Raw genomic sequence first — 26,060 nt, 5'->3', positions numbered from 1 at the left:
TGTTAGGGTATGGGTTAGTGTTAGCGTACGGGTTAGGATTAGGGGACGGGTGAGGGTAAGGCTTCGGGTAAGGGTTAGGGTTAGGGTTAGGGGACGGGGACGGGGACGGGGACGGTTTAGGGTACAAGTTAGGGTACGACAACGATTTAGGGTGAGCGTATGTGTTAGGGAACGGGTTAGTGTTAGCGTACGGGTTAGGATTAGAGGACGGCTTAGGGTAAGGCTTCGGGTAAAGGTTAGGGTTAGGGTTAGGGTTAGGGTTAGGGGACGGGGACGGGGACGGTTTAGGGTACAGGTTAGGGTACGACAACAGTTTAGGGTTAGCGTACGTGTTAGGGTACGGGTTAGTGTTAGCGTACGGGTTAGGATTAGGGGACGGGTGAGGGTAAGGCTTCGGGTAAGGGTTAGGGTTAGGGTTAGGGTTAGGGTTAGGGGACGGGGACGGTTTAGGGTACAGGTTAGGGTACGACAACGGTTTAGGGTGAGCGTACGTGTTAGGGTACGGGTTAGTGTTAGCGTACGGGTTAGGATTAGGGGACGGGTGAGGGTAAGGCTTCGGGTAAAGGTTAGGGTTAGGGTTAGGGTTAGGTTTAGGGTTAGGGTTAGGGGACGGTTTAGGGTACAGGTTAGTGTACGACAACGGTTTAGGGTGAGCGTACGTGTTAGGGTACGGGTTAGTGTTAGCGTACGGTTTAGGATTAGGGGACGGGTGAGTGTAAGGCTTCGGGTAAGGGTTAGGGTTAGGGTTAGGGTTAGGGTTAGGGGACGGGGACGGTTTAGGGTACAGGTTAGTGTACGACAACGGTTTAGGGTGAGCGTACGTGTTAGGTTACGGGTTAGTGCTGGCGTACGGGTTAGGATTAGGGGACGGGTGAGGATACGGCTTCGGGTAAGTGTTAGGGTTAGGGTTAGGGTTAGGGTTAGGGTTAGGGGACGGGGACGGCTTAGGGTACAGGTTAGGGTACGACAACGGTTTACAGTGAGTGTAAGTGTTAGGGAATGGATTAGTGTTAGCGTACAGGTGAGGATTAGGGGACGGGTGAGTGTAAGGCTTCGGGTAAGGGTTAGGGTTAGGGTTAGGGTTAGGGTTAGGGTTAGGGGATGGGGACGGTTTAGGGTACAGGTTAGGGTACGACAACGGTTTAGGGTGAGCGTACGTGTTAGGGTACGGGTTAGTGTTAGCGTACGGGTTAGGAATAGGGGACGGGTGAGGGTAAGGCTACAGGTAAGGGTTAGGGTTAGGGTTAGGGTTAGGGTTAGGTTTAGGGGACGGGGACGGTAGTAGGGTACAGGTTAGGGTACGACAACGGTTTAGGGTGAGCGTACGTGTTAGGGTACGGGTCAGTGTTAGCATACGGGTGAGGATTAGGGGACGGGTGAGTGTAAGGCTTCGGGTAAGGGTTAGGGTTAGGGTTAGGGTTAGGTTTAGGGTTAGGGGACGGGGACGGTTTAGGGTACAGGTTTGGGTACGACAACGGTTTAGGGTGAGCGTACGTGTTAGGGTACGGGTTAGTGTTAGCGTACGGGTTAGGTTTAGGGGACGGGTGAGGGTAAGGCTTCGGGTAAGGGTTAGGGTTAGGGTTAGGGTTAGGGTTAGGGGACGGGGACGGTTTAGGGTACAGGTTAGTGTATGACAAAGTTTTAGGGTGAGCGTACGTGTTAGGGTACTGGTTAGTGTTAGCGTACGGGTGAGGATTAGGGGACGGGTGAGGGTAAGGCTTCGGGTAAGGTTTAGGGTTAGGGTTAGGGGACGGGGACGGTTTAGGGTACAGGTTAGGGTACGACAACGGTTTAGGGTGAGCGTACGTGTTAGGGTACGGGTTAGTGTTAGCGTACGGGTTAGGATTAGGGGACGGGTGAGGGTAAGGCTTCGGGTAAGGGATAGGGTTAGGGTTAGGGTTAGGGGACGGGGACGGGGACGGTTTAGGGTACAGGTTAGGGTATGACAACGGTTTAGGGTGAGCGTACGTGTTAGGGTACGGGTTAGTGTTAGCGTACGGGTTAGGATTAGGGGACGGGTGAGGGTAAGGCTTCGGGTAAGGGTTAGGGTTAGGGTTAAGGTTAGGGGACGGGGACGGGGACGGCGACGGTTTAGGGTACAGGTTAGTGTACGACAACGGTTTAGGGTGAGCGTACGTGTTAGGGTACGGGTTAGTGTTAGCGTACGGGTTAGGATTAGGGGACGGGTGAGGGTAAGGCTTCGGGTAAGCGTTAGGGTTAGGGTTAGGGTTAGGGTTAGGGTTAGGGGACGTGGACGGTTTAGGGTACAGGTTAGGGTACGACAACGGTTTAGGGTGAGCGTACGTTTTAGGGTACGGGTTAGTGTTAGCGTACGGGTTAGGATTAGGGGACGGGTGAGGGTAAGGCTTCGGGTAAGGGTTAGGGTTAGTGTTAGGGTTAGGGGACGGGGACGGTTTAGGGTACAAGTTAGGGTACGACAACGGTTTAGGGTGAGCGTACGTGTTAGGGTACTGGTTAGTGTTAGCGTACGGGTTAGGATTAGGGAACGGGTGAGGGTAAGGCTTCGGGTAAGGGTTAGGGTTAGCGTTAGGGGACAGGGACGGTTTAGGGTACAGGTTAGGGTACGACAACGGTTTAGGGTGAGCGTACGTGTTAGGGTACGGGTTAGTGTTAGCGTACGGGTTAGGATTAGGGGACGGGTGAGGGTAAGGCTTCGGGTAAGGGTTAGGGTTAGGGTTAGGGTTAGGGTTAGGGGACGGGGACGGTTTAGGGTACAGGTTAGGGTACGACAACGGTTTAGGGTGAGCGTACGTGTTAGGGTACGGGTTAGTGTTAGCGTACGGGTTAGGATTAGGGGACGGGTGAGGGTAAGGCTTCGGGTAAGGGTTAGGGTTAGGGTTAGGGTTAGGTTTAGGGTTAGGGTTAGGGGACGGTTTAGGGTACAGGTTAGTGTACGACAACAGTTTAGGGTGAGCGTATGTGTTAGGGTACGGGTTAGTGTTAGCGTACGGGTGAGGATTAGGGGACGGGTGAGTGTAAGGCTTCGGGTAAGGGTTAGGGTTAGGGTTAGGGTTAGGGTTAGGGGACGCGGACGGTTTAGGGTACAGGTTAGGGTACGACAAAGGTTTAGGGTGAGCGTACGTGTTAGGGTACGGGTTAGTATTACCGTACGGGTTAGGATTAGGGGACGGGTGAGGGTAAGGCTTCGGGTAAGGGTTAGGGTTAGGGTTAGGGTTAGGGGACGGGGACGGTTTAGGGTACAGGTTCGGCTGCGACAACGGTTTAGGGTGAGCGTACGTGTTAGGGTACGGGTTAGTGTTAGCGTACGGGTTAGTATTAGCGGACGGGTTAGGTTAAGGCTTCGGGTAAGGGTTAGGATTAGGGTTAGGGCTAGGGTTAGGGTTAGGGGACGGGGACAGGGACGGTTTAGGGTACAGGTTAGGGTACGACAACGGTTTAGGGTGAGCGTACATGTTAGGGTATGGGTTAGTGTTAGCGTACGGGTTAGGATTAGGGGACGGGTGAGGGTAAGGCTTCGGGTAAGGGTTAGGGTTAGGGTTAGGGGACGGGGACGGGGACGGGGACGGTTTAGGGTACAGGTTAGGGTACGACAACGATTTAGGGTGAGCGTATGTGTTAGGGAACGGGTTAGTGTTAGCGTACGGGTTAGGATTAGAGGACGGCTGAGGGTAAGGCTTCGGGTAAAGGTTAGGGTTAGGGTTAGGGTTAGGGTTAGGGGACGGGGACGGGGACGGTTTAGGGTACAGGTTAGGGTACGACAACGGTTTAGGGTTAGCGTACGTGTTAGGGTACGGGTTAGTGTTAGCGTACGGGTTAGGATTAGGGGACGGGTGAGTGTAAGGCTTCGGGTAAGGGTTAGGGATAGGGTTAGGGTTAGGTTTAGGGTTAGGGGACGGGGACGGTTAGGGTACAGGTTAGGGTACGTCAACGGTTTAGGGTGAGCGTACGTGTTAGGGTACGGGTTAGTGTTAGCGTACGGGTTAGGATTAGGGGACGGGTGAGGGTAAGGCTTCGGGTAAGGGTTAGGGTTAGGGTTAGGGTTAGGGTTAGGGTTAGGGGACGGGGACGGTTTAGGGTACAGGTTAGTGTACGACAACGGTTTAGGGTGAGCGTATGTGTTAGGGTACGGGTTAGTGTTAGCGTACGGGTGAGGATTAGGTGACGGGTGAGTGTAAGGCTTTGGGTAAGGGTTAGGGTTAGGGTTAGGGTTAGGGTTAGGGGACGCGGACGGTTTAGGGTACAGGTTAGGGTACGACAAAGGTTTAGGGTGAGCGTACGTGTTAGGGTACGGGTTAGTATTAGCGTACGGGTTAGGATTAGGGGACGGGTGAGGGTAAGGCTTCGGGTAAGGGTTAGGGTTAGGGTTAGGGTTAGGTTTAGGGTTAGGATTAGGGGACGGTTTAGGGTACAGGTTAGTGTACGACAACGGTTTAGGGTGAGCGTATGTGTTAGGGTACGGGTTAGTGTTAGCGTACGGGTTAGGATTAGCTGACGGGTGAGTGTAAGGCTTCGGGTAAGGGTTAGGATTAGGGTTAGGGCTATTTAGGGTTAGGGGACGCAGGGACGGTTTAGGGTACAGGTTAGGGTACGACAAAGGTTTAGGGTGAGCGTACATGTTAGGGTACGGGTTAGTATTAGCGTACGGGTTAGGATTAGGGGACGGGTGAGGGTAAGCCTTCGGGTAAGGGTTAGGGTTAGGGTTAGGGTTAGGGTTAGGGGACGGGGACGGTTTAGGGTACAGGTTCGGCTGCGACAACGGTTTAGGGTGAGCGTACGTGTTAGGGTACGGGTTAGTGTTAGCGTACGGGTTAGGATTAGCGGACGGGTGAGGGTAAGGCTTCGGGTAAGGGTTAGGATTAGGGTTAGGGCTATGGTTAGGGTTAGGGGACGGGGACAGGGACGGTTTAGGGTACAGGTTAGGGTACGACAACGGTTTAGGGTTAGCGTACATGTTAGGGTATCGGTTAGTGTTAGCGTACGGGTTAGGATTAGGGGACGGGTGAGGGTAAGGCTTCGGGTAAGGGTTAGGGTTAGGGTTAGGGGACGGGGTTACGGGGACGGGGACGGTTTAGGGTACAGGTTAGGGTACGTCAACGGTTTAGGGTGAGCGTACGTGTTAGGGTACGGGTTAGTGTTAGCGTACGGGTTAGGATTAGGGGACGGGTGAGGGTAAGGCTTCGGGAAAGGGTTAGGGTTAGGGTTAGGGTTAGGGTTAGGGTTAGGGTTAGGGTTACGGGCACGGGGACGGTTTAGGGTACAAGTTAGGGTACGACAAAGATTTAGGGTGAGGGTACGTGTTAGGGTACGGGTTAGTGTTAGCGTACGGTTTAGGATTAGGGGGCGGGTTAGGGTAAGGCTTCGGGTAAGGGTTAGGGTTAGGGTTAGGGTTAGGGTTTGGGGTCGTGGACGGTTTAGGGTACAGGTTAGGGTACGACAACGGTTTAGGGTGAGCGTACGTGTTAGGGTACGGGTTAGTGTTAGCGTACGGGTTAGGATTAGGGGACGGGTGAGGGTAAGGCTTCGGGTAAGGGTTAGGGTTAGGGTTAGGGTTAGGGTTAGGTTTAGAGGACGGGGACGGTTTAGGGTACAGGTTAGGGTACGACAACGGTTTAGGGTGAGTGTTCGTGTTAGGGTACGGGTTAGTGTTAGCGTACGGGTTAGGATTAGGGGACGGGTGAGGGTAAGGCTTCGGGTAAGGGTTAGGGTTAGGGTTAGGGTTAGGTTTAGCTTTAGGTGACGGGGACGGTTTAGGGTACAGGTTAGGTTACGCAACGGTTTAGGGTGAGCGTACGTGTTAGGGTACGGGTTAGTGTTAGCGTACGGGTTAGGATTAGGGGACGGGTGAGGGTAAGGCTTCGGGTAAGTGTTAGGGTTAGGGTTAGGGTTAGGGTTCTGCTTAGGGGACGGGGATGGTTTAGGGTACAGGTTAGTGTACGACAACGTTTTAGGGTGAGCGTACGTGTTAGGGTACAGGTTACTGTTAGCGTACGGGTTAGGATTAGGGGACGGGTGAGGGTAAGGCTTCGGGTAAGGGTTAGGGTTAGGGTTAGGGTTAGGTTAGGGGACGGGGACGGTTTAGGGTACAGGTTAGGGTACGACAACGGTTTAGGGTGAGCGTACGTGTTAGGGTACGGGTTAGTGTTAGCGTACGGGTTAGGATTAGGGGACGGGTGAGGGTAAGGCTTCGGGTAAGGGTTAGGTTTAGGGTTAGGGTTAGGGGACGAGGACGGTTTAGGGTACAGGTTAGGGTACGACAACGGTTTAGGGTGAGCGTACGTGTTAGGGTACGGGTTAGTGTTAGCGTACGGGTTAGGATTAGGGGACGGTTGAGGGTAAGGCTTCGGGTAAGGGTTAGGGTTAGGGTTAGGGTTAGGGTTAGGGGACAGGGACGGTTTAGGGTACAGGTTAGGGTACGTCAACGGTTTAGGGTGAGCGTACGTCTTAGGGTACGGGTTAGTGTTAGTGTACGGGTTAGGATTAGGGGACGGGTGAGGGTAAGGCTTCGGGTAACGGTTAGGGTTAGGGTTAGGGTTAGGGTTAGGGTTAGGGGACGGGGACGGTTTAGGGTACAGGTTAGTGTACGACAACGGTTTAGGGTGAGCGTACGTGTTAGGGTACGGGTTAGTGTTAGCTTACGGGTTAGGATTAGGGGACGGGTGAGGGTAAGGCTTCGGGAAAGGGTTAGGGTTAGGGTTAGGTTTAGGGTTAGGGGACGGGCACGGGGACGGTTTAGGGTACAGGTTAGGGTACGACAACGGTTTAGGGTGAGCGTACGTGTTAGGGTACGGGTTAGTGTTAGGGTATGGGTTAGGATTAGGGGACGGGTGAGGGTAAGGCTTCGGGTAAGGGTAAGGGTTAGGTTTAGGGTTAGGGTTAGGGTTAGGGGACGGGGACGGCTTAGGGTACAGGTTAGGGTACGACAACGGTTTCGAGTGAGCGTAAGTGTTAGGGTACGGATTAGTGTTAGCGTACGAGTTGGGATTAGGGGACGGGTGAGTGTAAGGCTTCGGGTAAGGGTTAGGGTTAGGGTTAGGCTTAGGGTTAGGGGACGGGGACGGTTTAGGGTACAGGTTAGGGTACGACAACGGTTTAGGGTGAGCGTACGTGTTAGGGTACGGGTTAGTGTTAGCGTACGGGTTAGGATTAGGGGACGGGTGAGGGTAAGGCTACAGGTAAGGGTTAGGGTTAGGGTTAGGGTTAGGGGACGGGGACGGGGACGGGGACGGTTTTGGGTACAGGTTAGGGTACGACAACGATTTAGGGTGAGCGTACGTGTTAGGTTACGGGTTAGTGTTAGCGTACGGGTTAGTCTTAGGGAACGGGTGAGAGTAAGGCTTCGGGTAATGGCTAGGGTTAGGGTTAGGGTTAGGGTTAGGGGACGGGGACAGTTTAGGGTACAGGTTAGGGTACGACAACGGTTTAGGGTGAGCGTATGTGTTAGGGTACGGGTTAGTGTTAGTGTAGAGGTTAGGATTAGGGGACGCGTGAGGGTAAGGCTTCGGGTAAGGGTTAGGGTTAGGGTTAGGGTTAGGGTTAGGGTACGGGGACGGTTTAGGGTACAGGTTAGGGAACGACAACGGTTTAGGGTGAGCGTACGTGTTAGGGTACGGGTTAGTGTTAGCGTACGGGTTAGGATTAGGGGACGGGTGAGGGTAAGGCTTCGGGTAAGGGTTAGGGTTAGGGTTAGGGTTAGGGGACGGGGACGGGGACGGTTTAGGGTACAGGTTCGGCTGCGACAACGGTTTAGGGTGAGCGTACGTGTTAGGGTACGGGTTAGTGTTAGCGTACGGGTAAGGATTAGCGGACGGGTGAGGTTAAGGCTTCGGGTAAGGGTTAGGATTAGGGTTAGGGCTAGGGTTAGGGTTAGGGGACGGGGACAGGGACGGTTTAGGGTACAGGTTAGGGTACGACAACGGTTTAGGGTGAGCGTACATGTTAGGGTATGGGTTAGTGTTAGCGTACGGGTTAGGATTAGGGGACGGGTGAGGGTAAGGCTTCGGGTAAGGGTTAGGGTTAGGGTTAGGGGACGGGGACGGGGACGGGGACGGTTTAGGGTACAAGTTAGGGTACGACAACGATTTAGGGTGAGCGTATGTGTTAGGGAACGGGTTAGTGTTAGCGTACGGGTTAGGATTAGAGGACGGCTTAGGGTAAGGCTTCGGGTAAAGGTTAGGGTTAGGGTTAGGGTTAGGGTTAGGGGACGGGGACGGGGACGGTTTAGGGTACAGGTTAGGGTACGACAACAGTTTAGGGTTAGCGTACGTGTTAGGGTACGGGTTAGTGTTAGCGTACGGGTTAGGATTAGGGGACGGGTGAGTGTAAGGCTTCGGGTAAGGGTTAGGGATAGGGTTAGGGTTAGGTTTAGGGTTAGGGGACGGGGACGGTTAGGGTACAGGTTAGGGTACGTCAACGGTTTAGGGTGAGCGTACGTGTTAGGGTACGGGTTAGTGTTAGTGTACGGTTTAGGATTAGGGGACGGGTGAGGGTAGGGCTTCAGGTAAGGGTTAGGGTTAGGGTTAGGGTTAGGGTTAGGGTTAGGGGACGGGGACGGTTTAGGGTACAAGTTAGGGTACGACAACGTTTTAGGGTGAGCGTACGTGTTAGGGTACGAGTTAGTGTTAGCGTACGGGTTAGGATTAGGGGACGGGTGAGGGTAAGGCTTCGGGTAAGGGTTAGGGTTAGGGTTAGGGTTAGGGTTAGGGGACGGGGACGGTTTAGGGTACAGGTTAGGGTACGACAACGGTTTAGGGTGAGCGTACGTGTTAGGGTACGGGTTAGTGTTAGCGTACGGGTTAGGATTAGGGGACGGGTGAGGGTAAGGCTTCGGGTAAAGGTTAGGGTTAGGGTTAGGGTTAGGTTTAGGGTTAGGGTTAGGGGACGGTTTAGGGTACAGGTTAGTGTACGACAACGGTTTAGGGTGAGCGTACGTGTTAGGGTACGGGTTAGTGTTAGCGTACGGTTTAGGATTAGGGGACGGGTGAGTGTAAGGCTTCGGGTAAGGGTTAGGGTTAGGGTTAGGGTTAGGGTTAGGGGACGGGGACGGTTTAGGGTACAGGTTAGTGTACGACAACGGTTTAGGGTGAGCGTACGTGTTAGGTTACGGGTTAGTGCTGGCGTACGGGTTAGGATTAGGGGACGGGTGAGGATACGGCTTCGGGTAAGTGTTAGGGTTAGGGTTAGGGTTAGGGTTAGGGTTAGGGGACGGGGACGGCTTAGGGTACAGGTTAGGGTACGACAACGGTTTAGAGTGAGCGTAAGTGTTAGGGAATGGATTAGTGTTAGCGTACAGGTGAGGATTAGGGGACGGGTGAGTGTAAGGCTTCGGGTAAGGGTTAGGGTTAGGGTTAGGGTTAGGGTTAGGGTTAGGGGATGGGGACGGTTTAGGGTACAGGTTAGGGTACGACAACGGTTTAGGGTGAGCGTACGTGTTAGGGTACGGGTTAGTGTTAGCGTACGGGTTAGGAATAGGGGACGGGTGAGGGTAAGGCTACACGTAAGGGTTAGGGTTAGGGTTAGGGTTAGGGTTAGGTTTAGGGGACGGGGACGGTAGTAGGGTACAGGTTAGGGTACGACAACGGTTTAGGGTGAGCGTACGTGTTAGGGTACGGGTCAGTGTTAGCATACGGGTGAGGATTAGGGGACGGGTGAGTGTAAGGCTTCGGGTAAGGGTTAGGGTTAGGGTTAGGGTTAGGTTTAGTGTTAGGGGACGGGGACGGTTTAGGGTACAGGTTTGGGTACGACAACGGTTTAGGGTGAGCGTACGTGTTAGGGTACGGTTTAGTGTTAGCGTACGGGTTAGGTTTAGGGGACGGGTGAGGGTAAGGCTTCGGGTAAGTGTTAGGGTTTGGGTTAGGGTTAGGGTTAGGGGACGGGGACGGTTTAGGGTACTGGTTAGTGTATGACAACGTTTTAGGGTGAGCGTACGTGTTAGGGTACTGGTTAGTGTTAGCGTACGGGTGAGGATTAGGGGACGGGTGAGGGTAAGGCTTCGGGTAAGGATTAGGGTTAGGGTTAGGGGACGGGGACGGTTTAGGGTACAGGTTAGGGTACGACAACGGTTTAGGGTGAGCGTACGTGTTAGGGTACGGGTTAGTGTTAGCGTACGGGTTAGGATTAGGGGACGGGTGAGGGTAAGGCTTCGGGTAAGGGATAGGGTTAGGGTTAGGGTTAGGGGACGGGGACGGGGACGGTTTAGGGTACAGGTTAGGGTATGACAACGGTTTAGGGTGAGCGTACGTGTTAGGGTACGGGTTAGTGTTAGCGTACGGGTTAGGATTAGGGGACGGGTGAGGGTAAGGCTTCGGGTAAGGGTTAGGGTTAGGGTTAAGGTTAGGGGACGGGGACGGGGACGGCGACGGTTTAGGGTACAGGTTAGTGTACGACAACGGTTTAGGGTGAGCGTACGTGTTAGGGTATGGGTTAGTGTTAGCGTACGGGTTAGGATTAGGGGACGGGTGAGGGTAAGGCTTCGGGTAAGCGTTAGGGTTAGGGTTAGGGTTAGGGTTAGGGTTAGGGGACGTGGACGGTTTAGGGTACAGGTTAGGGTACGACAACGGTTTAGGGTGAGCGTACGTTTTAGGGTACGGGTTAGTGTTAGCGTACGGGTTAGGATTAGGGGACGGGTGAGGGTAAGGCTTCGGGTAAGGGTTAGGGTTAGTGTTAGGGTTAGGGGACGGGGACGGTTTAGGGTACAAGTTAGGGTACGACAACGGTTTAGGGTGAGCGTACGTGTTAGGGTACTGGTTAGTGTTAGCGTACGGGTTAGGATTAGGGAACGGGTGAGTGTAAGGCTTCGGGTAAGGGTTAGGGTTAGCGTTAGGGGACAGGGACGGTTTAGGGTACAGGTTAGGGTACGACAACGGTTTAGGGTGAGCGTACGTGTTAGGGTACGGGTTAGTGTTAGCGTACGGGTTAGGATTAGGGGACGGGTGAGGGTAAGGCTTCGGGTAAGGGTTAGGGTTAGGGTTAGGGTTAGGGTTAGGGGACGGGGACGGTTTAGGGTACAGGTTAGGGTACGACAACGGTTTAGGGTGAGCGTACGTGTTAGGGTACGGGTTAGTGTTAGCGTACGGGTTAGGATTAGGGGACGGGTGAGGGTAAGGCTTCGGGTAAGGGTTAGGGTTAGGGTTAGGGTTAGGTTTAGGGTTAGGGTTAGGGGACGGTTTAGGGTACAGGTTAGTGTACGACAACGGTTTAGGGTGAGCGTATGTGTTAGAGTACGGGTTAGTGTTAGCGTACGGGTGAGGATTAGGGGACGGGTGAGTGTAAGGCTTCGGGTAAGGGTTAGGGTTAGGGTTAGGGTTAGGGTTAGGGGACGCGGACGGTTTAGGGTACAGGTTAGGGTACGACAAAGGTTTAGGGTGAGCGTACGTGTTAGGGTACGGGTTAGTATTAGCGTACGGGTTAGGATTAGGGGACGGGTGAGGGTAAGGCTTCGGGTAAGGGTTAGGGTTAGGGTTAGGGTTAGGGTTAGGGGACGGGGACGGTTTAGGGTACAGGTTCGGCTGCGACAACGGTTTAGGGTGAGCGTACGTGTTAGGGTACGGGTTAGTGTTAGCGTACGGGTTAGGATTAGCGGACGGGTTAGGTTAAGGCTTCGGGTAAGGGTTAGGATTAGGGTTAGGGCTAGGGTTAGGGTTAGGGGACGGGGACAGGGACGGTTTAGGGTACAGGTTAGGGTACGACAACGGTTTAGGGTGAGCGTACATGTTAGGGTATGGGTTAGTGTTAGCGTACGGGTTAGGATTAGGGGACGGGTGAGGGTAAGGCTTCGGGTAAGGGTTAGGGTTAGGGTTAGGGGACGGGGACGGGGACGGGGACGGTTTAGGGTACAGGTTAGGGTACGACAACGATTTAGGGTGAGCGTATGTGTTAGGGAACGGGTTAGTGTTAGCGTACGGGTTAGGATTAGAGGACGGCTGAGGGTAAGGCTTCGGGTAAAGGTTAGGGTTAGGGTTAGGGTTAGGGTTAGGGGACGGGGACGGGGACGGTTTAGGGTACAGGTTAGGGTACGACAACGGTTTAGGGTTAGCGTACGTGTTAGGGTACGGGTTAGTGTTAGCGTACGGGTTAGGATTAGGGGACGGGTGAGTGTAAGGCTTCGGGTAAGGGTTAGGGATAGGGTTAGGGTTAGGTTTAGGGTTAGGGGTCGGGGACGGTTAGGGTACAGGTTAGGGTACGTCAACGGTTTAGGGTGAGCGTACGTGTTAGGGTACGGGTTAGTGTTAGTGTACGGGTTAGGATTAGGGGATGGGTGAGGGTAAGGCTTCAGGTAAGGGTTAGGGTTAGGGTTAGGGTTAGGGTTAGGGTTAGGGGACGGGGACGGTTTAGGGTACAAGTTAGGGTACGATAACGTTTTAGGGTGAGCGTACGTGTTAGGGTACGGGTTAGTGTTAGCGTACGGGTTAGGATTAGGGGACGGGTGAGGGTAAGGCTTCGGGTAAGGGTTAGGGTTAGGGTTAGGGTTAGGGTTAGGGGACGGGGACGGTTTAGGGTACAGGTTAGGGTACGACAACGGTTTAGGGTGAGCGTACGTGTTAGGGTACGGGTTAGTGTTAGCGTACGGGTTAGGATTAGGGGACGGGTGAGGGTAAGGCTTCGGGTAAGGGTTAGGGTTAGGGTTAGGGTTAGGTTTAGGGTTAGGGTTAGGGGACGGTTTAGGGTACAGGTTAGTGTACGACAACGGTTTAGGGTGAGCGTATGTGTTAGGGTACGGGTTAGTGTTAGCGTACGGGTGAGGATTAGGTGACGGGTGAGTGTAAGGCTTCGGGTAAGGGTTAGGGTTAGGGTTAGGGTTAGGGTTAGGGGACGCGGACGGTTTAGGGTACAGGTTAGGGTACGACAAAGGTTTAGGGTGAGCGTACGTGTTAGGGTACGGGTTAGTATTAGCGTACGGGTTAGGATTAGGGGACGGGTGAGGGTAAGCCTTCGGGTAAGGGTTAGGGTTAGGGTTAGGGTTAGGGTTAGGGGACGGGGACGGTTTAGGGTACAGGTTCGGCTGCGACAACGGTTTAGGGTGAGCGTACGTGTTAGGGTACGGGTTAGTGTTAGCGTACGGGTTAGGATTAGCGGACGGGTGAGGGTAAGGCTTCGGGTAAGGGTTAGGATTAGGGTTAGGGCTATGGTTAGGGTTAGGGGACGGGGACAGGGACGGTTTAGGGTACAGGTTAGGGTACGACAACGGTTTAGGGTGAGCGTACATGTTAGGGTATCGGTTAGTGTTAGCGTACGGGTTAGGATTAGGGGACGGGTGAGGGTAAGGCTTCGGGTAAGGGTTAGGGTTAGGGTTAGGGGACGGGGACGGGGACGGGGACGGTTTAGGGTACAAGTTAGGGTACGACAACGGTTTAGGGTGAGCGTACGTGTTAGGGTATGGGTTAGTGTTAGCGTACGGGTTAGGATTAGGGGACGGGTGAGGGTAAGGCTTCGGGAAAGGGTTAGGGTTAGGGTTAGGGTTAGGGTTAGGGGACGGGCACAGGGACGGTTTAGGGTACAAGTTAGGGTACGACAACGATTTAGGGTGAGGGTACGTGTTAGGGTACGGGTTAGTGTTAACGTACGGTTTAGGATTAGGGGACGGGTTAGGGTAAGGCTTCGGGTAAGGGTTAGGGTTAGGGTTAGGGTTAGGGTTAGGGGTCGTGGACGGTTTAGGGTACAGGTTAGGGTACGACAACCGTTTAGGGTGAGCGTACGTGTTAGGGTACGGGTTAGTGTTAGCGTACGGGTTAGGATTAGGGGACGGGTGAGGGTAAGGCTTCGGGTAAGGGTTAGGGTTAGGGTTAGGGTTAGGGTTAGGTTTAGAGGACGGGGACGGTTTAGGGTACAGGTTATGGTACGACAACGGTTTAGGGTGAGTGTTCGTGTTAGGGTACGGGTTAGTGTTAGCGTACGGGTGAGGATTAGGGGACGGGTGAGGGTAAGGCTTCGGGTAAGGGTTAGGGTTAGGGTTAGGGTTAGGTTTAGCTTTAGGTGACGGGGACGGTTTAGGGTACAGGTTAGGGTACGACAACGGTTTAGGGTGAGCGTACGTGTTAGGGTACGGGTTAGTGTTAGCGTACGGGTTAGGATTAGGGGACGGGTGAGGGTAAGGCTTCGGGTAAGTGTTAGGGTTAGGGTTAGGGTTAGGGTTCTGCTTAGGGGACGGGGATGGTTTAGGGTACAGGTTAGTGTACGACAACGTTTTAGGGTGAGCGTACGTGTTAGGGTACAGGTTACTGTTAGCGTACGGGTGAGGATTAGGGGACGGGTGAGGGTAAGGCTTCGGGTAAGGGTTAGGGTTAGGGATAGGGGACGGGGACGGTTTAGGGTACAGGTTAGGGTACGACAACGGTTTAGGGTGAGCGTACGTGTTAGGGTACAGGTTAGTGTTAGCGTACGGGTTAGGATTAGGGGACGGGTGAGGGTAAGGCTTCGGGTAAGGGATAGGTTTAGGGTTAGGGTTAGGGGACGAGGACGGTTTAGGGTACAGGTTAGGGTATGACAACGGTTTAGGGTGAGCGTACGTGATAGGGTACGGGTTAGTGTTAGCGTACGGGTTAGGATTAGGGGACGGTTGAGGGTAAGGCTTCGGGTAAGGGTTAGGGTTAGGGTTAGGGTTAGGGTTAGGGGACAGGGACGGTTTAGGGTACAGGTTAGGGTACGTCAACGGTTTAGGGTGAGCGTACGTCTTAGGGTACGGGTTAGTGTTAGTGTACGGGTTAGGATTAGGGGACGGGTGAGGGTAAGGCTTCGGGTAACGGTTAGGGTTAGGGTTAGGGTTAGGGTTAGGGTTAGGGGACGGGGACGGTTTAGGGTACAGGTTAGTGTACGACAACGGTTTAGGGTGAGCGTACGTGTTAGGGTAGGGGTTAGTGTTAGCTTACGGGTTAGGATTAGGGGACGGGTGAGGGTAAGGCTTCGGGAAAGTGTTAGGGTTAGGGTTAGGTTTAGGGTTAGGGGACGGGCACGGGGACGGTTTAGGGTACAGGTTATGGTACGACAACGGTTTAGGGTGAGGGTACGTGTTAGGGTACGGGTTAGTGTTAGGGTATGGGTTAGGATTAGGGGACGGGTGAGGGTAAGGCTTCGGGTAAGGGTAAGGGTTAGGTTTAGGGTTAGGGTTAGGGTTAGGGGACGGGGACGGCTTAGGGTACAGGTTAGGGTACGACAACCGTTTCGAGTGAGCGTAAGTGTTAGGGTACGGATTAGTGTTAGCGTACGAGTTGGGATTAGGGGACGGGTGAGTGTAAGGCTTCGGGTAAGGGTTAGGGTTAGGGTTAGGCTTAGGGTTAGGGGACGGGGACGGTTTAGGGTACAGGTTAGGGTACGACAACGGTTTAGGGTGAGCGTACGTGTTAGGGTACGGGTTAGTGTTAGCGTACGGGTTAGGATTAGGGGACGGGTGAGGGTAAGGCTACAGGTAAGGGTTAGGGTTAGGGTTAGGGTTAGGGGACGGGGACGGGGACGGGGACGGTTTTGGGTACAGGTTAGGGTACGACAACGATTTAGGGTGAGCGTACGTGTTAGGTTACGGGTTAGTGTTAGCGTACGGGTTAGTCTTAGGGAACGGGTGAGAGTAAGGCTTCGGGTAATGGCTAGGGTTAGGGTTAGGGTTAGGGTTAGGGGACGGGGACAGTTTAGGGTACAGGTTAGGGTACGACAACGGTTTAGGGTGAGCGTATGTGTTAGGGTACGGGTTAGTGTTAGTGTAGAGGTTAGGATTAGGGGACGCGTGAGGGTAAGGCTTCGGGTAAGGGTTAGGGTTAGGGTTAGGGTTAGGGTTAGGGTACGGGGACGGTTTAGGGTACAGGTTAGGGAACGACAACGGTTTAGGGTGAGCGTACGTGTTAGGGTACGGGTTAGTGTTAGCGTACGGGTTAGGATTAGGGGACGGGTGAGGGTAAGGCTTCGGGTAAGTGTTAGGGTTTGGGTTAGAGTTAGGTTTAGGGTTAGGGTTAGGGGACGGGGACGGTTTAGGGTACAGGTTAGGGTACGACAATGGTTTAGGGTGAGCGTACGTGTTAGGTTACGTGTTAGTGTTAGCGTACGGGTTAGGATTAGGGGACGGGTGAGGGTAAGGCTTCGGGTAAGGGTTAGGGTTAGGGTTAGGGTTAGGTTTAGGGTTAGGGTTAGGGGACGGTTTAGGGTACAGGTTAGTGTACGACAACGGTTTAGGGTGAGCGTATGTGTTAGGGTACGGGTTAGTGTTAGCGTACGGGTGAGGATTAGGGGACGGGTGAGTGTAAGGCTTCGGGTAAGGGTTAGGGTTAGGGTTAGGGTTAGGGTTAGGGAACGCGGACGGTTTAGGGTACAGGTTAGGGTACGACAAAGGTTTAGGGTGAGCGTACGTGTTAGGGTATGGGTTAGTATTAGCGTACGGGTTAGGATTAGGGGACGGGTGAGGGTAAGGCTTCGGGTAAGGGTTAGGGTTAGGGTTAGGGTTAGGGTTAGGGGACGGGGACGGTTTAGGGTACAGGTTCGGCTGCGACAACGGTTTAGGGTGAGCGTACGTGTTAGGGTACGGGTTAGTGTTAGCGTACGGGTTAGGATTAGAGGACGGGTTAGGTTAAGGCTTCGGGTAAGGGTTAGGATTAGGGTTAGGGCTAGGGTTAGGGTTAGGGGACGGGGACAGGGACGGTTTAGGGTACAGGTTAGGGTACGACAACGGTTTAGGGTGAGCGTACATGTTAGGGTATGGGTTAGTGTTAGCGTACGGGTTAGGATTAGGGGACGGGTGAGGGTAAGGCTTCGGGTAAGGGTTAGGGTTAGGGTTAGGGGACGGGGACGGGGACGGGGACGGTTTAGGGTACAGGTTAGGGTACGACAACGATTTAGGGTGAGCGTATGTGATAGGGAACGGGTTAGTGTTAGCGTACGGGTTAGGATTAGAGGACGGCTGAGGGTAAGGCTTCGGGTAAAGGTTAGGGTTAGGGTTAGGGTTAGGGTTAGGGGACGGGGACGGGGACGGTTTAGGGTACAGGTTAGGGTACGACAACGGTTTAGGGTTAGCGTACGTGTTAGGGTACGGGTTAGTGTTAGCGTACGGGTTAGGATTAGGGGACGGGTGAGGGTAAGGCTTCGGGTAAGGGTTAGGGTTAGGGTTAGGGTTAGGGTTAGGGGACGGGGACGGTTTAGGGTACAGGTTAGGGTACGACAACGGTTTAGGGTGAGCGTACGTGTTAGGGTACGGGTTAGTGTTAGCGTACGGGTTAGGATTAGGGGACGGGTGAGGGTAAGGCTTCGGGTAAGGGTTAGGGTTAGGGTTAGGGTTAGGTTTAGGATTAGGGTTAGGGGACGGTTTAGGGTACAGGTTAGTGTACGACAACGGTTTAGGGTGAGCGTATGTGTTAGGGTACGGGTTAGTGTTAGCGTACGGGTGAGGATTAGGTGACGGGTGAGCGTAAGGCTTCGGGTAAGGGTTAGGGTTAGGGTTAGGGTTAGGGTTAGGGGACGCGGACGGTTTAGGGTACAGGTTAGGGTACGACAAAGGTTTAGGGTGAGCGTACGTGTTAGGGTACGGGTTAGTATTAGCGTACGGGTTAGGATTAGGGGACGGGTGAGGGTAAGGCTTCGGGTAAGGGTTAGGGTTAGGGTTAGGGTTAGGGTTAGGGGACGGGGACGGTTTAGGGTACAGGTTCGGCTGCGACAACGGTTTAGGGTGAGCGTACGTGTTAGGGTACGGGTTAGTGTTAGCGTACGGGTTAGGATTAGCGGACGGGTGAGGGTAAGGCTTCGGGTAAGGGTTAGGATTAGGGTTAGGGCTATGGTTAGGGTTAGGGGACGGGGACAGGGACGGTTTAGGGTACAGGTTAGGGTACGACAACGGTTTAGGGTGAGCGTACATGTTAGGGTATCGGTTAGTGTTAGCGTACGGGTTAGGATTAGGGGACGGGTGAGGGTAAGGCTTCGGGTAAGGGTTAGGGTTAGGGTTAGGGGACGGGGACGGGGACGGGGACGGTTTAGGGTACAGGTTAGGGTACAACAACGATTTAGGGTGAGCGTACGTGTTAGGGAACGGGTTAGTGTTAGCGTACGGGTTAGGATTAGAGGACGGCTGAGGGTAAGGCTTCGGGTAAAGGTTAGGGTTAGGGTTAGGGTTAGGGTTAGGGGACGGGGACGGGGACGGTTTAGGGTACAGGTTAGGGTACGACAACGGTTTAGGGTTAGCGTACGTGTTAGGGTACGGGTTAGTGTTAGCGTACGGGTTAGGATTAGGGGACGGGTGAGTGTAAGGCTTCGGGTAAGGGTTAGGGATAGGGTTAGGGTTAGGTTTAGGGTTAGGGGACGGGGACGGTTTAGGGTACAGGTTAGTGTACGACAAAGGTTTAGGGTGAGCGTACGTGTTAGGGTAAGGGTTAGTGTTAGCGTACGGGTGAGGATTAGGGGGCGGGTGAGTGTAAGGCTTCGGGTAAGGGTTAGGGTTAGGGTTAGGGTTAGGGGATGGGGACGGGGACGGTTTAGGGTACAGGTTAGGGTACGACAACGGTGTAGGGTGAGCGTACGTTGTAGGGTACGGGTTAGTGTTAGCGTACGGGTTAGGATTAGGGGACGGGTGAGTGTAAGGCTTCGGGTAAGTGTTAGGGTTAGTGTTAGGGTTAGGGTTACGGGACGGGGGCAGGGACGGTTTAGGGTACAGGTTAGTATACGACAACAGTTTAGGATTAGCGTACGTGTTAGGGTACGGGTTAGTGTTAGCGTACGGGTTAGGATTAGGGGACGGGTGAGGGTAAGGCTTTGGGTAAGGGTTAGGGTTAGGGTTAGGGTTAGGGGACGGGGACAGGGACGGCGACGGTTTAGGGTACAGGTTAGTGTACGACAACGGTTTAGGGTGAGCGTACGTGTTAGGGTACGGGTTAGTGTTAGCGTACGGGTTAGGATTAGGGGACGGGTGAGGGTAAGGCTTCGGGTAAGCGTTAGGGTTAGGGTTAGGGTTAGGGTTAGGGTTAGGGGACGGGGACGGTTTAGGGTACAGGTTAGGGTACGACAACGGTTTAGGGTGAGCGTATGTTTTAGGGTACGGGTTAGTGTTAGCGTACGGGTTAGGATTAGGGAACGGGTGAGGTTAAGGCTTCGGGTAAGGGTTAGGGTTAGGGTTAGGGGACGGGGACGGTTTAGGGTACAAGTTAGGGTACGACAACGGTTTAGGGTGAGCGTACGTGTTAGGGTACTGGTTAGTGTTAGCGTACGGGTTAAAATTAGGGAACGGGTGAGGTTAAGGCTTCGGGTAAGGGTTAGGGTTAGGGTTAGGGGACGGGGACGGTTTAGGTTACAGGTTAGGGTACAACAACGGTTTAGGTTGAGCGTACGTGTTAGGGTACGGGTTAGTGTTAGCGTACGGGTTAGGATTAGGGGACGGGTGAGGGTAAGGCTTCGCGTAAGGGTTAGGGTTAGGGTTAGGGTTTTGGTTAGGGTTAGGGGACGGGGACTGTTTAGGGTACAGGTTAGGGTACGACTACGGTTTAGGGTGAGCGTACGTGTTAGGGTACGGTTTAGTGTTAGCGTACGGGTTAGGATTAGGGGACGGGTGAGGGTAAGGCTTCGGGTAAGGGTTAGGATTAGGGTTAGGGTTAGGTTTAGGGTTAGGGTTAGGGGACGGTTTAGGGTACAGGTTTGGGTACGACAACGGTTTAGGGTGAGCGTACGTGTTAGGGTACGGGTTAGTGTTAGCGTACGGGTGAGGATTAGGTGACGGGTGTGTGTAAGGCTTCGGGATAGGGTTAGGGTTAGGGTTAGGGTTAGGGTTAGGGGACGCGGACGGTTTAGGGTACAGGTTAGGGTACGACAAAGGTTTAGGGTGAGCGTACGTGTTAAGGTCCAGGTTAGTGTTAGCGTACGGGTTAGGATTAGGGGACGGGTGAGGGTAAGGCTTCGGGTAAGGGTTAGGGTTAGGTTTAGGGTTAGGGTTAGGGGACGGGGACGGTTTAGGGTACAGGTTCGTCTGCGACAATGGTTTAGGGTGAGCGTACGTGTTAGGGTACGGGTTAGTGTTAGCGTACGGCTTAGGATTAGCGGACGGGTGAGGGTAAGGATTCGGGTAAGGGTTACGTTTAGGGTTAGGGCTAGGGTTAGGGTTAGGGGACGGGGACAGGGACGGTTTAGGGTACAGGTTAGGGTACGACAACGGTTTAGGGTGAGCGTACATGTTAGGGTATGTGTTAGTGTTAGCGTACGGGTTAGGATTAGGGGACGGGTGAGGGTAAGGCTTCGGGTAAGGGTTAGGGTTAGGGTTAGGGGACGGGGACGGGGACGGGGACGGTTTAGGGTACAGGTTAGGGTACAACAACGATTTAGGGTGAGCGTACGTGTTAGGGTATGGGTTAGTGTTAGCGTACGGGTTAGGATTAGAGGACGGCTGAGGGTAAGGCTTCGGGTATAGGTTAGGGTTAGGGTTAGGGTTAGGGTTAGGGTTAGGGGACGGGGACGGTTTAGGGTACAAGTTAGGGTACGACAACGGTTTAGGGTGAGCGTACGTGTTAGGGTATGGGTTAGTGTTAGCGTACGGGTTAGGATTACGGGACGGGTGAGTGTAAGGCTTCGGGAAAGGGTTAGGGTTAGGGTTAGGGTTAGGGTTAGGGTTAGGGGACGGGGACGGTTTAGGGTACAGGTTAGTGTACGACAAAGGTTTAGGGTGAGCGTACGTGTTAGGGTACGGGTTAGTGTTAGCGTACGGGTGAGGATTAGGGGACGGGTGAGTGTAAGGCTTCGGGTAAGGGTAGGGTTAGGGTTAGGGTTAGGGTTAGGGGACGGGGACGGGGACGGTTTAGGGTACAAGTTAGGGTACGACAACGGTTTAGGGTGAGCGTACGTGTTAGGGTATGGGTTAGTGTTAGCGTACGGGTTAGGATTAGGGGACGGGTGAGGGTAAGGCTTCGGGAAAGGGTTAGTGTTAGGGTTAGGGTTAGGGTTAGGGGACGGGCACAGGGACGGTTTAGGGTACAAGTTAGGGTACGACAACGATTTAGGGTGAGGGTACGTGTTAGGGTACGGGTTAGTGTTAACGTACGGTTTAGGATTAGGGGACGGGTTAGGGTAAGGCTTCGGGTAAGGGTTAGGGTTAGGGTTAGGGTTAGGGTTAGGGGTCGTGGACGGTTTAGGGTACAGGTTAGGGTACGACAACCGTTTAGGGTGAGAGTACGTGTTAGGGTACGGGTTAGTGTTAGCGTACGGGTTAGGATTAGGGGACGGGTGAGGGTAAGGCTTCGGGTAAGGGTTAGGGTTAGGGTTAGGGTTAGGGTTACGTTTAGAGGACGGGGACGGTTTAGGGTACAGGTTAGGGTACGACAACGGTTTAGGGTGAGTGTTCGTGTTAGGGTACGGGTTAGTGTTAGCGTACGGGTGAGGATTAGGGGACCGGTGAGGGTAAGGCTTCGGGTAAGGGTTAGGGTTAGGGTTAGGGTTAGGTTTAGCTTTAGGTGACGGGGACGGTTTAGGGTACAGGTTAGGGTACGACAACGGTTTAGGGTGAGCGTACGTGTTAGGGTACGGGTTAGTGTTAGCGTACGGGTTAGGATTAGGGGACGGGTGAGGGTAAGGCTTCGGGTAAGAGTTAGGGTTAGGGTTAGGGTTAGGGTTCTGCTTAGGGGACGGGGACGGTTTAGGGTACAGGTTAGTGTACGACAACGTTTTAGGGTGAGCGTACGTGTTAGGGTACAGGTTAGTGTTAGCGTACGGGTGAGGATTAGGGGACGGGTGAGGGTAAGGCTTCGGGTAAGGGTTAGGGTTAGGGATAGGGGACGGGGACGGTTTAGGGTACAGGTTAGGGTACGACAACGGTTTAGGGTGAGCGTACGTGTTAGGGTACGGGTTAGTGTTAGCGTACGGGTTAGGATTAGGGGACGGGTGAGGGTAAGGCTTCGGGTAAGGGATAGGTTTAGGGTTAGGGTTAGGGGACGAGGACGGTTTAGGGTACAGGTTAGGGTATGACAACGGTTTAGGGTGAGCGTGCGTGATAGGGTACGGGTTAGTGTTAGCGTACGGGTTAGGATTAGGGGACGGTTGAGGGTAAGGCTTCGGGTAAGGGTTAGGGTTAGGGTTAGGGTTAGGGTTAGGGGACAGGGACGGTTTAGGGTAGAGGTTAGGGTACGTCAACGGTTTAGGGTGAGCGTACGTCTTAGGGTACGGGTTAGTGTTAGTGTACGGGTTAGGATTAGGGGACGGGTGAGGGTAAGGCTTCGGGTAACGGTTAGGGTTAGGGTTAGGGTTAGGGTTAGGGTTAGGGGACGGGGACGGTTTAGGGTACAGGTTAGGGTACGACAACGGTTTAGGGTGAGCGTACGTGTTAGGGTACAGGTTAGTGTTAGCTTACGGGTTAGGATTAGGGGACGGGTGAGGGTAAGGCTTCGGAAAAGTGTTAGGGTTAGGGTTAGGTTTAGGGTTAGGGGACGGGCACGGGGACGGTTTAGGGTACAGGTTATGGTACGACAACGGTTTAGGGTGAGGGTACGTGTTAGGGTACGGGTTAGTGTTAGTGTATGGGTTAGGATTAGGAGACGGGTGAGGGTAAGGCTTCGGGTAAGGGTAAGGGTTAGGTTTAGGGTTAGGGTTAGTGTTAGGGGACGGGGACGGCTTAGGGTACAGGTTAGGGTACGACAACGGTTTAGGGTGAGCGTACGTGTTAGGGTACAGGTTAGTGTTAGCGTACGGGTTAGGATTAGGGGACGGGTGAGGGTAAGGCTACAGGTAAGGGTTAGGGTTAGGGTTAGGGTTAGGGTTAGGGGACGGGGACGGGGACGGTTTTGGGTACAGGTTAGGGTACGACAACGATTTAGGGTGAGCGTACGTGTTAGGTTACGGGTTAGTGTTAGCGTACGGGTTAGTCTTAGGGAACGGGTGAGAGTAAGGCTTCGGGTAATGGCTAGGGTTAGGGTTAGGGTTAGGGTTAGGGGACGGGGACAGTTCAGGGTACAGGTTAGGGTACGACAACGGTTTAGGGTGAGCGTACGTGTTAGGGTACGGGTTAGTGTTAGCGTACGGGTTAGGATTAGGGGACGGGTGAGGGTAAGGCTTCGGGTAAGTGTTAGGGTTAAGGTTAGGGTTAGGGTTAGGGGATGGGGACGGTTTAGGGTACAGGTTAGGGTACGTCAACGGTTTAGGGTGAGCGTACGTGTTAGGGTACGGGTTAGTGTTAGCGTACGGTTTAGGATTAGGGGACGGGTGAGTGTAAGGCTTCGGGTAAGGGTTAGTGTTTGGGTTAGAGTTAGGTTTAGGGTTAGGGTTAGGGGACGGGGACGGTTTAGGGTACAGCTTAGGGTACGACAATGGTTTAGGGTGAGCGTACGTGTTAGGTTACGTGTTAGTGTTAGCGTACGGGTTAGGATTAGGGGACGGGTGAGGGTAAGGCTTCGGGTAAGGGTTAGGGTTAGGGTTAGGGTTAGGGTTAGGGTTAGGGGATGGGCACGGTTTAGGGTACAGGTTAGGGTACGACAATGGTTTAGGGTGAGCGTACGTGTTAGGGTACGTGTTAGTGTTAGCGTACGGGTTAGGAATAGGGGACGGGTGAGGGTAAGGCTTCAAGTAAGGGTTAGGGTTAAGGTTAGGGTAAGGGGACGGGGACGGGGACGCTTTAGGGTACAGGTTAGGGTACGACAACGGTTTAGGGTGAGCGTACGTGTTATGGTGTGGGTTAGTGTTTGCGTACGGGTTAGGAATAGGGGACGGGTGAGGGTAAGGCTTCGGGTAAGGGTTAGGGTTAGGGTTAGGGTTAGGGTTAGGGTTAGGGGACGGGGACGGGGACGGTTTAGGGTACAGGTTAGGGTACGACAACGGTTTAGGGTTAGCGTACGTGTTAGGGTACGGGTTAGTGTTAGCGTAAGGGTTAGGATTAGGGGACGGGTGAGGGTAAGGCTTCGGGTAAGGTTCAGGGTTAGGTTTAGGTTTAGGGTTAGGGTTAGGGGACGGGGACGGTTTAGGGTACATGTTAGGGTACGGCAACGGTTTAGGGTGAGCGTACGTGTTAGGGTACGGGTTAGTGTTAGCGTACGGGTTAGGATTAGGGGACGGGTGAGGGTAAGGCTTCGGGTAAGGGTTAGGGTTATGGTTAGGGTTAGGGTTAAAGGACGGGGACGGGGACGGTTTAGGGTATAGGTTAGGGTACGACAACGGTTTAGGGTGAGCGTACGTGTTAGGGTACGGGTTAGTGTTAGCGTACGGGTTAGGATTAGGGGACGGGTGAGGGTAAGACTTCGGGTAAGGGTTAGGGTTACCGATAGGGTTAGGGGACGGGGACGGTTTAGGGTACACGTTAGAGTACGACAACGGTTTAGGGTGAGCGTACTTGTTAGGGTACGGGTTAGTGTTAGCGTACGGGTTAGGATTAGGGGACGGGTGAGGGTAAGGCTTCGGGTAAGGGTTAGGGTTAGGGTTAGGGTTAGGTTTAGGGTTAGGGGACGGGGACGGGGACGGTTTAGGGTACATGTTAGGGTACGACAACGGTTTAGGGTGAGCGTACGTGTTAGGGTACAGGTTAGTGTTAGCGTACGGGTTAGGAATAGGGGACGGGTGAGGGTAAGGCTTCGGGTAAGTGTTAGGGTTAGGGTTAGAGTTAGGGTTAGGGTTAGGTGACGGGGATGGGGACGATTTAGGGTACAGTTTAGGGTACGACAACGGTTTAGGGTGAGCGTACGTGTTAGGGTACGGGTTAGTGTTAGCGTACGGGTTAGGATTAGGGGACGGGTGAGGGTAAGGATTCGGGTAAGAGTTAGGGTTAGGCTTAGGGTTAGGGTTAAGGGACGGAGACGGTTTAGGACACAAGTTAGGGTACGACAATGGTTTAGTGTGAGCGTACGTGTTAGGGCATGGGTTAGTGTTAGAGTACGGGTTAGGATTAGGGGACGGGTGTGGGTAAGGCTTCGGGTAAGTGTTAGGGTTAGGGTTAGGGTTAGGGTTAGGGTTAGGGGATGGGGACGGTTTAGGGTACAGGTTAGGGTACGACAACGGTTTAGGGTGAGCGTACGTGTTAGGGTACGGGTTAGTGTTAGCGTACGGGTTAGGATTAGGGGACGGGTGAGGGTAAGGCTTCGGGTAAGGGTTAGGGTTAGGGTTAGGGTTAGGGTTAGGGGGCGGGGACGGTTTAGGGTACAGGTTAGGGTACGACAACGGTTTAGGGTGAGCGTACGTTTTGGGTACGTGTTAGTGTTAGCGTACGTTTTAGGATTAGGGGACGGGTGAGGTTAAGGCTTCGGGTAAGGGTTAGGGTTAGGGTTACGGTTAGGGTTAGGGGATGGGGACGGGGACGGTTTAGGGTACAGGTTAGGGTACGACAACGGTTTAGGGTGAGCGTACGTGTTAGGGTACGGGTTAGTGTTAGCGTACGAGTTAGGATTAGGGGACGGGTTAGGGTAAGGCTTCGGGTAAGGGTTAGGGTTAGGGTTAGGGTTAGGGTTAGGGGAAGGGGATGGTTTAGGGTACAGGTTAGGGTACGACAACGGTTTAGGGTGAGCGTACGTGTTAGGGTACGGGTTAGAGTTAGCGTACGGGTTAGGATTAGGGGACGGGTGAGTGTAAGGCTTCGGGTAAGGGTTAGGCTTAGGCTTAGGGTTAGGGTTAGGGTTAGGGCACGGGGACGGTTTCGGGTACAGGTTAGGGTACGACAACGGTTTAGGATGAGCGTAAGTGTTAGGGTACGGTTTAGTGTTAGCGTACGGGTAAGGATTAGGGGACGGGTGAGGGTAAGGCTTCGGGTAAGGGTTAGTGTTAGGGTTAGAGTTAGGGTTAGGGTTACGGGACGGGGACGGTTTAGGGTACAGGTTAGGGTACGGCAACGGTTTAGGGTGAGCGTACGTGTTAGGGTACGGGTTAGTGTTAGCGTACGTGTTAGGATTAGGGGACGGGTGAGGGTAAGGCTTCGGGTAAGGGTTAGGGTTAGGTTTAGGGTTAGGGGACGGGGACGGGGACGGTATAGGGTACAGGTTAGGGTACAAATACGGTTTAGGGTGAGCGTACGTGTTAGGGTACGGGTTAGTGTTAGCGTACGGGTTAGGATTACGGGACGGGTGAGTGTCAGGCTTCGGGTAAGGATTAGGGTTAGGGTTAGTGTTAGGGTTAGGGTTAGGGGACGGGGACGGTTTAGCGTACAGGTTAGGGTACGACAGTGGTTTAGGGTG

This window comes from Delphinapterus leucas, chromosome 6, assembly GCF_059928025.1.
Source record: "Delphinapterus leucas isolate spDelLeu-1000000601 "Yukka" chromosome 6, BTC_Dleu_Yukka2, whole genome shotgun sequence".
Taxonomy (NCBI): Eukaryota; Metazoa; Chordata; class Mammalia; order Artiodactyla; family Monodontidae; genus Delphinapterus; species Delphinapterus leucas.
Note: the sequence above shows the minus strand (reverse complement) of the source record.